This window comes from Camelina sativa, chromosome 11 (genome assembly GCF_000633955.1).
Source record: "Camelina sativa cultivar DH55 chromosome 11, Cs, whole genome shotgun sequence".
Taxonomy (NCBI): Eukaryota; Viridiplantae; Streptophyta; class Magnoliopsida; order Brassicales; family Brassicaceae; genus Camelina; species Camelina sativa.
Window position 1 is genome coordinate 17,408,547 of NC_025695.1, and position 10,973 is coordinate 17,419,519.

Here is a 10,973-nt window from a genome sequence, read left to right on the forward strand (position 1 = left end):
ACGGCTTCCATTTGGCCCCATTCCCATCCGAATATCCATTGATTTGGTCACTTAGCTTTGGCTTGCGGTCCTCCTTCGTGACCCCTTTACGCAGCGGAATATAACTTTACACTTGACTATCCCTTTGTGCTTAGCCATACAACCAACCAACCCCATAGGCTTGCACACATTAGGGATGGGGACATATAGTCCCTTCGGTTCACAGTGAACGGTTGCTCTATCGGCTTCCCGAACCACTCGTGTTCTCGAAGCTTGGCATCAGACATACAATTTAAATGACCCATCGGTCATACCATTGATACCCCGGTCAACTCATCGGTCTTGGTATCAGAGCCAGGTCCGATCAACGATCTGACCCCATAATCAAATTGCCGATCGACCACAGACCTGGGCCGATATTCTAACAGACTTGTCGACCACCCGACCAATCAATCCAACCTACGGCTCGTATTGTCGATCCTTTGATCACCGGTCAACCCTCGATCAATCCATCTGTTGACGCAAATCGTCGATGAACCGTCGATAATCCTGCGATCAGTTCGGCTCCATCGCTGAACCACCGCTTATCCTACGATTGGTACCTTTGATAGAGAGGTAGCATGCGCATTAGTTCGGACGAGTAAACTCGCCGAGCCGCACCCTCTTTTCTTCTTAGGCTTAGATGGACGATGGAAGGATGATGGTGTGTTGAAAATGAAGGCAAGGCCCTCTATTTATTCTATCCTGGCCGAATTCTAGGCCCCAAAAGGTACATGTACGTCAAGGCCCTTCGATCATGCACGTTCGGCCGTGCCCGTTCGGCCGTACCTGTCCGGCTGTACCTATCCGGTTGTGCCTATTCGCTCACCACGTCCCATGACCGTCCATGAGCTCCCCAGCTGGCCCGCACACTGTCCACCACCGTCCAACTGGCCAAGCTTAGTCGAGCTAACGCTAGCTGGACAAGCTGATACTAGCTGGCCGTTAGCTGGACGAGCTGATACTAGCTGGCTGAGCTGTCCGCAGCTGGTCCATAGCTGTCCGCAGCTGGCCTATAGCTTTACATAGCTGGCCGATAGCTGTCCGCAGCTGAACTAACTTGTTCATCGAGCTTGCTCAGCTTATTCAGCTCGTATTCCAGCAATTTGAGCTAGTAGCTTTGCTACTTAAGCTCATATATCTATCGATTTTCTTAAAACAAACTGCCCCCCTTTGCGATCGCGGGACACGGGCATTATAGTATCTCCGGATAATTGTAGCAGGAGTAGATGTGATCCATCTGACTCTCCCAGTCGAGGTATGCTTCGAGGTCGGTCTTGCCGGCGAAGGTCAAAGCTGACAACTTGTGTCCCAGTTCGACCAGACATGGACCTTCCTCGTACCGATCCTCGCGATGGTGTTGATGCCTCGGACACGGTTCATACTCGTTGTCGGGCTAGTCACCCTGTTCTAGCTCTTGCCTCCGTCGTCGTACGGGCGACGGATCTTCTCTTGGAGGGTTGGCGAGTTCAAGTTGGGCTAAGCGTTCGGCTAGATTTTCTATGCCGTTGTGAAGGGCCATTAAGGTGGCACCAATCTCCGGTGGTGGTAACGGAATCTGCGGTGGTTGTTGTGCGTCCATAGCGTCTTTGGTACGGACGGTGGTCGTACTTGGAGTCGAGAGATGGACAGGAAACTCGAACGGCTGATGTCACGCACAGACTTCGGGTTGTGAACAGTTGTTATCACGATCGGGAATAACTCTCAAATGATGACGTGGATTTGGTCCGTACGCGATGTGCTGGTCGAGTGAGTCACGTACCTCGTCAAAACAAAAACGAATATTCGTGAGTATATTGCGTCTAAAGCTGGCGGATAAGATATTATCTGGGCAGACAATGATTAAAGTCAGCAAAGCAATCTTACAACCTATGACTAACGAAAAAGCAACTACACACGCCTAAAAGCAAACTCACACAAAAAAAAAAACTTTTGGGACCACAACAAGAACAAAAAACAAAAGACGCTACTTTACGGATCTAACAAGTCCTAGGCAAGAACATCGACAAACAAAACCCAGAAACAGAGAGAGCAACGATACAATAAACAATCTAACAAGGATGCTACATATATAATGAAACCTAACGGACCTATGCGACTCTAAGGACGAACTAAGGAACCGCAAAAGACATAAAACGAAAGCTTTAATGATAGATGGAAAAGATCTGGAGTTTCAGAAAGATACAACCTTTGGTAGAACCTTTTAGCTCTGACACCAGCTGATGTGAGCGCCGAGCGGCTAAGCGACTCGGACGGAGGTCGGAGTCGTGGGATGCTAATGAAATCGGTGACGTGAAGCCCAGTCCTGGACTAAGTTGCGAGAAAGAGAAGTGAGACAAGAAGCAAAGATTCACTCTTTGGGAAAATTATGATTTCATTCAAGTTTACAAACTCTAAGCTGGTGGCATTGGGAGTTTAAATAGTGTAAGGGTTTAGAGGGAGCTAGGTATGTGGTCGTAATTGCCAACCATCTGGTCGAACCACTCGTGTACCCGAAGCTTGGCATCAGACGTGCCATTAGTTGACCCATTGGTCATACCATTGAACGCCATCGACTTGTCAGTCTTGTTATCAGCGCCTGCTTTGATCGTACGATCCGACCCCATAATCGAATCGCCGATCGACCTCCGACCAGGCTGATACTTTCGACAGACTCGTCGACCACCCGGCCGATCAATCCAACCTACGGCTCGTATCGTTGATCCTTTAATAACCCGATCCGACTAGCGATTGAATCACCGGTCAACCCTCGATCGATCTATCCATTAACGCAGATCGTCGCTAACCTTTCGATCGGTCCGACTCTATGATCGAACCGTCGATCATCCTGCGATCGGTTCGTCTCCATGGACGAACCGCCGCCTATCCTACGATCGGATCGGCCCGCTAGCCGAACCGCCGCTTGTCTCATCGTACCTTTGATAGAGAGGTAGCATGCGCATCAGTTCGGACGAGTAAACTCGCCGAGCCGCACCCCCTTTTCTTCTTAGGCTTAGATGGACGATGGAAGGATGATGGTGTGTTGAAATGAAGGCCTTGCCCTCTATTTATAGTGTCCTGGCCGAAGTCTAGGCCCCAAAAGGCACTTGTCCCTCAAGGCCCTTCGATCGTGCACGTTCGGACATGCCTGTCCGTCCGTGCCTGTCCGGCCATGCCTGTCCGTCCGTGCCTGTCCGGCCATGCCTGTTCGGTCATGCCGTCCCATGACCGTCCACGAGCTCCCCATCTGGCCCGGAGACTGTACACCACCATCCAGCTGGCTGAGCTTAGTCGAGCTGACGCTAGCTGGACGCTAGCTGGACGCTAGCTGGACGAGCTGATACTAGCTGGCCTAGCTGTCCGCAGCTGGCCTATAGCTGTCCATAGCTGGCTGATAGCTGTCCGCAGCTGAACTACTTGTTCATCGAGCTTGTTCAGCTCATTCAGCTCGTATTCCAGCTATTCGAGCTAGTAGCTTAGCTACTTAAGCTCATATAGCTATCGATTTCCTTAAAACAAACTGCCCCCTTTAGGATCGCGGGACGCAGGTGTTACAAAGGCCGCGAGCCAAAGCTAAGTAAACGGGTTAAATCAATGGATGTTTGGCCGGGAATGGGGCCTAACGAAAGTCGTGATTGCGGACACCGAGACGTACGGGTTGGAGTCTTTCACACCACGGAGACAGTAGTTAACGTCGACATAGGGAACACGAACACCCATAATCTAGCCGGACCAGTAGCTGGAGAGAAGCAACCAGATCATGATCATCCAAAAAATAGTGGTGCAACTGACGTAAATGGGCAACCAAATGCAGTACCATCATCCCAGGAACAATGGGATATGATGAAGGCAATAATGGCAGACTTAGACGTGCTCACCAAGTAAGTCCTGGAAATATATGCAGATGGGTGATACTTCCAAATGACTAGTCCGATCGAACGATTAGATCTCATAATCGAATCGCCGATCAACCACCAACCAGACCGATACTTCTGAACGACTAGTCGACCACCTGACCGATCAATCCATCAAACGGCTCGAATCGTCGATCATTCAATTACCTAATCCGACTAGCGATTGGATCACCGATTAACCCCTTGATTGATCTGACCATTGGCACAGATCGTTGCTGACCTTTCGATTAGTTTGACTCCATGATCGAACCCTCGATCATCCTGCGATCAGTTCGACCCCATCGTCGAACCGTCGCTTATCTTTCGATCAGTTCAACCCGATTACCAAACCGTCGCATGTCTCAGCGTACCTTCAATAGAGAGGTAGCATACGCATCAGTTCGGACGAGTATCGATGTACTCGACCCTCGTTTCATTTTGAGGGATGGGTCACGGGTAATATTTTCCATTTCGTTCAAACACATAGCATAATCGCATACATCCTCACAGGATCGCGCATGCTCTAATACCAACTTGAAAAACCCCGACCCGGATGTCTCAGCGTCCACGATCACGGCTTTCGTTCAGCCCAATTCTCGGCCGAACATCCATCGATTTAACACGTTTACTTAGCTTTTCCTTGTGGCCTTGCTTTGTAAACCTTTATACGCAGCGGTATATAATTTTTACCCTTGACCCATCCCTTTGTGACTTAGTCACCAAACCAATCAACCCCATAGGCTTTGCACATTTGAGATGGGGACTTNATCCCAGGAACAATGGGATATGATGAAGGCAATAATGGCAGACTTAGACGTGCTCACCAAGTAAGTCCTGGAAATATATGCAGATGGGTGATACTTCCAAATGACTAGTCCGATCGAACGATTAGATCTCATAATCGAATCGCCGATCAACCACCAACCAGACCGATACTTCTGAACGACTAGTCGACCACCTGACCGATCAATCCATCAAACGGCTCGAATCGTCGATCATTCAATTACCTAATCCGACTAGCGATTGGATCACCGATTAACCCCTTGATTGATCTGACCATTGGCACAGATCGTTGCTGACCTTTCGATTAGTTTGACTCCATGATCGAACCCTCGATCATCCTGCGATCAGTTCGACCCCATCGTCGAACCGTCGCTTATCTTTCGATCAGTTCAACCCGATTACCAAACCGTCGCATGTCTCAGCGTACCTTCAATAGAGAGGTAGCATACGCATCAGTTCGGACGAGTATCGATGTACTCGACCCTCGTTTCATTTTGAGGGATGGGTCACGGGTAATATTTTCCATTTCGTTCAAACACATAGCATAATCGCATACATCCTCACAGGATCGCGCATGCTCTAATACCAACTTGAAAAACCCCGACCCGGATGTCTCAGCGTCCACGATCACGGCTTTCGTTCAGCCCAATTCTCGGCCGAACATCCATCGATTTAACACGTTTACTTAGCTTTTCCTTGTGGCCTTGCTTTGTAAACCTTTATACGCAACGGTATATAATTTTTACCCTTGACCCATCCCTTTGTGACTTAGTCACCAAACCAATCAACCCCATAGGCTTTGCACATTTGAGATGGGGACTTATAGTCCTTTGGTTCACGGTGATCGGTTGCGCTATTACCTTCCCAAGCCACTCTTGTTCCCGAAGTTTGGCACCAGATGTGCCGCTATTTGACCAATCGGTCGTATCATCCATTGACCTCTCGGTCATATCTTACGAACCTCCATCGAATCGTCGGTCTTATTATTAGAGCCAGTTCTGATCGGACCCCATAATCGAATCACCGATCAACCACTGACTAGGCTGATACTTCTGAACGACTAGTCGACCACCTGACCGATCAATCCAATCTACGGCTGGTATTGTCGATCATTCAATCACCCAATCCGAGTAACGATTGAATATCTGATAAACCCTCGATCGATCCGACCATTGGCATGGATCTTTGCTGACCTTTCGATCAGTTCAACTCCATGATCAAACAGTCGATCATCCTGCGATCAGTTTGACTCCATCGTCAAAGCGTCACTTATATTTCGATCAGTTTGACCCGATTGTCAAACCGTTGCTTGTCTCATTGTACCTTTGATAGAGAGGTAGCATGCGCATTAGTTTGGACGAGTATCGATGTACTCGCCGAGCCGCACCCCATTTTCTTCTTAGGCATAGACGGACGATGGATGGATGATGGTGTGTTGAATGGCCTGGGCGTCCATCCTTTATATAGGACGCCAATGGGTGTGTTCCATGAAAGGACACACCCATTCCTCGCCCCTTTTCGATGGGTTGCCTCTCTTTGAAGAGTCGCACCCTTCCGATGGTGGCCGCTCATGCAACTGAGCTACCACACTCATCCTCGAGTGTTAGCAGACCGGACCACCCAGCTGGTCAACACCGGATTTGATAACCGAGTTAAGTTGAGCTGTCGGCCAGCTCGTCTAGCAGATCTAGCTAGTATATCATCTTGTGTAGCTGACCACAGCTTAGCTAGCTGGTTCCCCAAGTTTGTTGAGCTCCTTCAGCTATCATTTTCCTTAAAACAAATTGCCCCCCTTTAGGATCGCGGGATGGGGCACTACAATTACTAATTGGGATTTCTAAATGATATACTGAAAAAAAACAAAAGATTATAAAATACCATTGGTTTTCCATAGAAGATCTAAAGCATACAAAGTGAATATATTAAAAATATGAACTCTAGAAAAGAACATGTAACCGACAGAAGCGATAACCAAAACCAAAAGTCATGTCTTAAACTGATCAATCTCAAACATAGCCGCATAAACTTAGAAGCAATAAACATACTTCATTCCATCAATTCAGAACAATCAATTTACTTCAATTCACTTCTGAAGACAAAAATATGTTGTATTAGGTTGACATTGTTTCCCCACTTATGTAAAACCCAAGTACAAGCAAATGAATCCAAATCTCAACACTACAGGTACCACTTTATCCTCTGGCCATGCAATAGAGGTTTCATGCACATCTTCCATATACTTGATCTTAGAAGATAGTCTCCAACCTACAACATCTGTAACCTTTACAACATCCACCCAAACTCGACATGCATTAGGGCCTAAAAACAAAATGGAAAACATGGTCAGGATTATTCGATAGCCAAAGTCATTCATTAGGGCCTAAAAACATGGTCAGGTTTACCTAAAACCTACAATTTTTAAAATCGCAAAAAAAAAAAAAGAAATTGATTGATTCTTATTTACTTAAAGTCAATTTTCAAAATATGTCTGTTAAATTGATTCTTATTTACTTAAAGTAATTTTAAGTTATTTTTATATAATCTTTATATGTAACAGAACATTCCTAAAATACATCTACAATAAGTTTGTTTTTCTAAATTTTAAATATTTCATTTTTGCTAATATTCTACAAAATCTCTATTAGAGTAAAATTAACATTTCAACTTTCAAATAATATGTTTTTAGATTTATCTTCTAGGATCAAAAAATATATTTGTTATTTTGGTTATCAATAGTTATGTCACTTGGGTTTAATTTTTAAAATAGTACAAATTTAACACTAAACTAGAAAACTGAAACAAATTTTATCTTCTGATTTAGAAAATGAAACAAATATTTGTAAAATTAACATTTCAACTTTAAAATAATATGATTTAGAAAATGAAACAAATTTTATCTTCTAGTATCAAAACAAATATTTGTAATTTTGGTAATCAAATATAATATAAGTTATGTCAGTTGGGTTAAATTTGAAAAATAGTAAAAAATTAACACTAAACAAGAAAACTGTAGAAAGTTTATATATATGCATATAGATTTACCCACGTATATCTTATTATATAAAGTTTGGTTTTCAAAGTTAGTAACTTATAGTGACACTTGTCAATTTTAACGATTAGAGATTTTGCCATGTGTTATACAAAAACTTTGTTTCAACTAATTTTATAATTAATAAGATAATTATAAGACATAAAAGATTTTAACAATTTTAATAAATATAAAAAGATAATTGTTATATGTATATCAAAGAAGATAATACTCTTCCTAATTTGAAATAACTAATTCTATTAGAAAAAAAATAAGGAAATTATACAATTTTTTTATATAATACCATAATTAATAAAATTATACTATCAATCTTTAATAATAGTAAAAGAAAAAAGATTTTAGATATTCACCAATAAATTGTTGTTATAGTTTTTTCAAATACACCACCACTAAACTTCTTTATATTATTAAAGCTATGTGCAATTTATGACCTATATTAATTATATTTTCTTTTTTTGTTTCTTTCTGTTTATCAGAATTTAACTATGAGATCAAACTTTGAAAAAAAACTAACATATATATTTATATATATGTTTACGTAAATTAGAGCATATATTTACATATTATGCACATATATATATATATATATATATATATATATATATTTTCTTGGAAGTAAATTTACCTTTAAATTCATAAAAATTTGAGGAAACTTAATAAACGTCTATGAATTTTTGATATTGTTAGTTTTTCAATTATGAGATAATATTAGTATTCAGTTTTTTCTTTGAGAATTATGTTTCACTAATTTTTAATTGTTTTAAATATGAATTAAGATATAACTTTGATACAATGATTGATTTTAATATGATGTAAAAATCAAATTTTAATATAATATGATATAAAAATCTACAGTAAAATTGTATTGCAAAATGGAGTGCGTTAACTATAAATCAGGTTTAAAATATATATATATATATATATATATATATAACTAAAAATTTCTTATATTTTTCTTATAATTAATACTAGATTTTAACCCGCGGTATACCGCGAACCTATATTTTATTTATCACTAAACTTTATTTTAATTGATGTTGTATGTTTGATGTTGTATGTTGTAAAATTTTATTTATGACAGTTTTATGAATTCAGGTTACACACTCCACCTTCTATTTATATAGAATTTAGTTACTTTAATCTTTTTTGTTCTCAATAGATTTATGTTACATTTATGGGCGTATATACGGGTAGATATGTATATTGAATATTGAATATAAATTTGGTTAATATGTATATTATTTTAAGATGAAAATAAGTATATTGGTCGTGTTCTTTTAATAATCTAGCGACACATCTGCTATTGAAAAACTTAAAGTAGCGATGCAAGTGTCGCTAAAGTGAGACGCCTAATAAAACGACGACTCTGAATAAAACCAGTGACACCAATTATTAAGAACAAAAGCTATAACAATGGAGGAAGGGAGGAAAACCAGCGACAGTTAAAGAGAAAAAAACCAGTGCCCTCCGTGTAATTTCTGGTCGCCAGAACATGTCGCGCGAGAGAGAAAAGAACAGGGCTATTGTGTGTTAAGTATGGCCAATTATACAAATAGATGGTGGAGTGTAATAAAACTGAATGAAAGTAAAAACCAAACCTTAAACTTATTATAATCAAAAAGAAACACTAACACATATAAAATAGAAGAGAAACATAATTTTTAGTTAAAATCAATTAACTGTTGTTTTCATTTGTTTACATGTTTCTTTTTTTAACCTAGCATACACCACATACATTTAATTTTTATTCTTATTTATATTTTATATTGTATTTTTTTGTTAAATATTGTATGTCTTCCAAATAGAGGAATAACTAAATTTCCCGACAGTGTATGCGTCTAAATATTTATATTAATTTTTTAACCCGTAATATACTTCATGACCATTTGTTTGCTATATTTAGTTTGTTTTGTTTAGTGTTTGAGATTCGATTTTGATTTTTAGTTATTATAACAAAAAAAAAATATCTAAATACCTAGTAAGTCATTTATACGCTATGATTAAGTCACATTTTTCCTAATGATTTCATTGTTTTACACAATATTAGTTAAATCAACTTAATTTTTATATGTCAAATATAATAATATTAATAGTGTTGACAAATAATAAAATGAGGATTTAACCCGTGTTAGCACAAATTTAATGATGTTTTATTAATTCGAACATGTCTTTTTTATAAACCATCTATTAGATAACCATATTATATAGTATTTTATTTTTTAAAAATTTTACATATTCGTAATATTATATAGTATTTTAAGAATCAAAGCTCACTTGTTTTGGAAAACAAAATAGGAATCAAATTGTTGTTTTCTTTGTTTGCAAAGAATTCATAGATAAAATATCTTCAATACACAATACAAGGTGTGGTTAAATATATCATAGTTTATGTTTTCATATTGATTATGCTGTATTTTTTTAGTTGGAATGGTATGTAAAATATTTTGGAAACAAAATCTAAATTAATGCTATTTTTGGAAAAAATTTAGAAATTAACTTTGTAAATAGTTTTTTTAATAAGTACAAATATAGCGGTAGAACCCAAAATGTACTTCAAAAATGTATATATAGATTTGAGAGATTAATTCGAATTAAGTTGTATTATTTAAATTTGTTTGTTAAATATTTTTGAAGTACTTAATCCGCATGTACTTCACAAATATTTTTTTGTTAGATAATTGGTTTCGTAAGATACTTAATCCGCATATACACCCAAAATGTACTTAAAACTATTAAATATTTGAGAATATTGATTTCCTAATCATTCGAAAATTGGGTTCTCGTTTTTATGAACTTTATTAATGTTAAAATAATTATGAGGATTGTAAACTTTTGTTATGAAAAATCAGTTGTATCATTTAAATTTGAGAGATTATACAATCTCTAAAGATATTTTTGGATATTTTATGGGAATAAAACTTTAATGGGCATAACAGAAAATGTACTTCAAAAATGTTAATATAGATGCGGGCCTAATCTAGTATAAATATACACACATTTAACCTGGGATAATTTTTACTTTTACACACATATATATGTTATGTAAGTAACTAAAATATTTTAAAACGTATCAAAATTTTGTTGGAGGTAAGGAAGAGTTATTTAACATAGATTTTCTAATTATATTAAACCTTACCGTGAGATTTTGGTAGGTGGTAGAAATCTAAAATCTCACAAGATTCTGAAATTCTCTGGGGCAAGTTTGTAATTGAGTTCATTAGAGCGAAATGACTTCAATCAAACTAGTATAA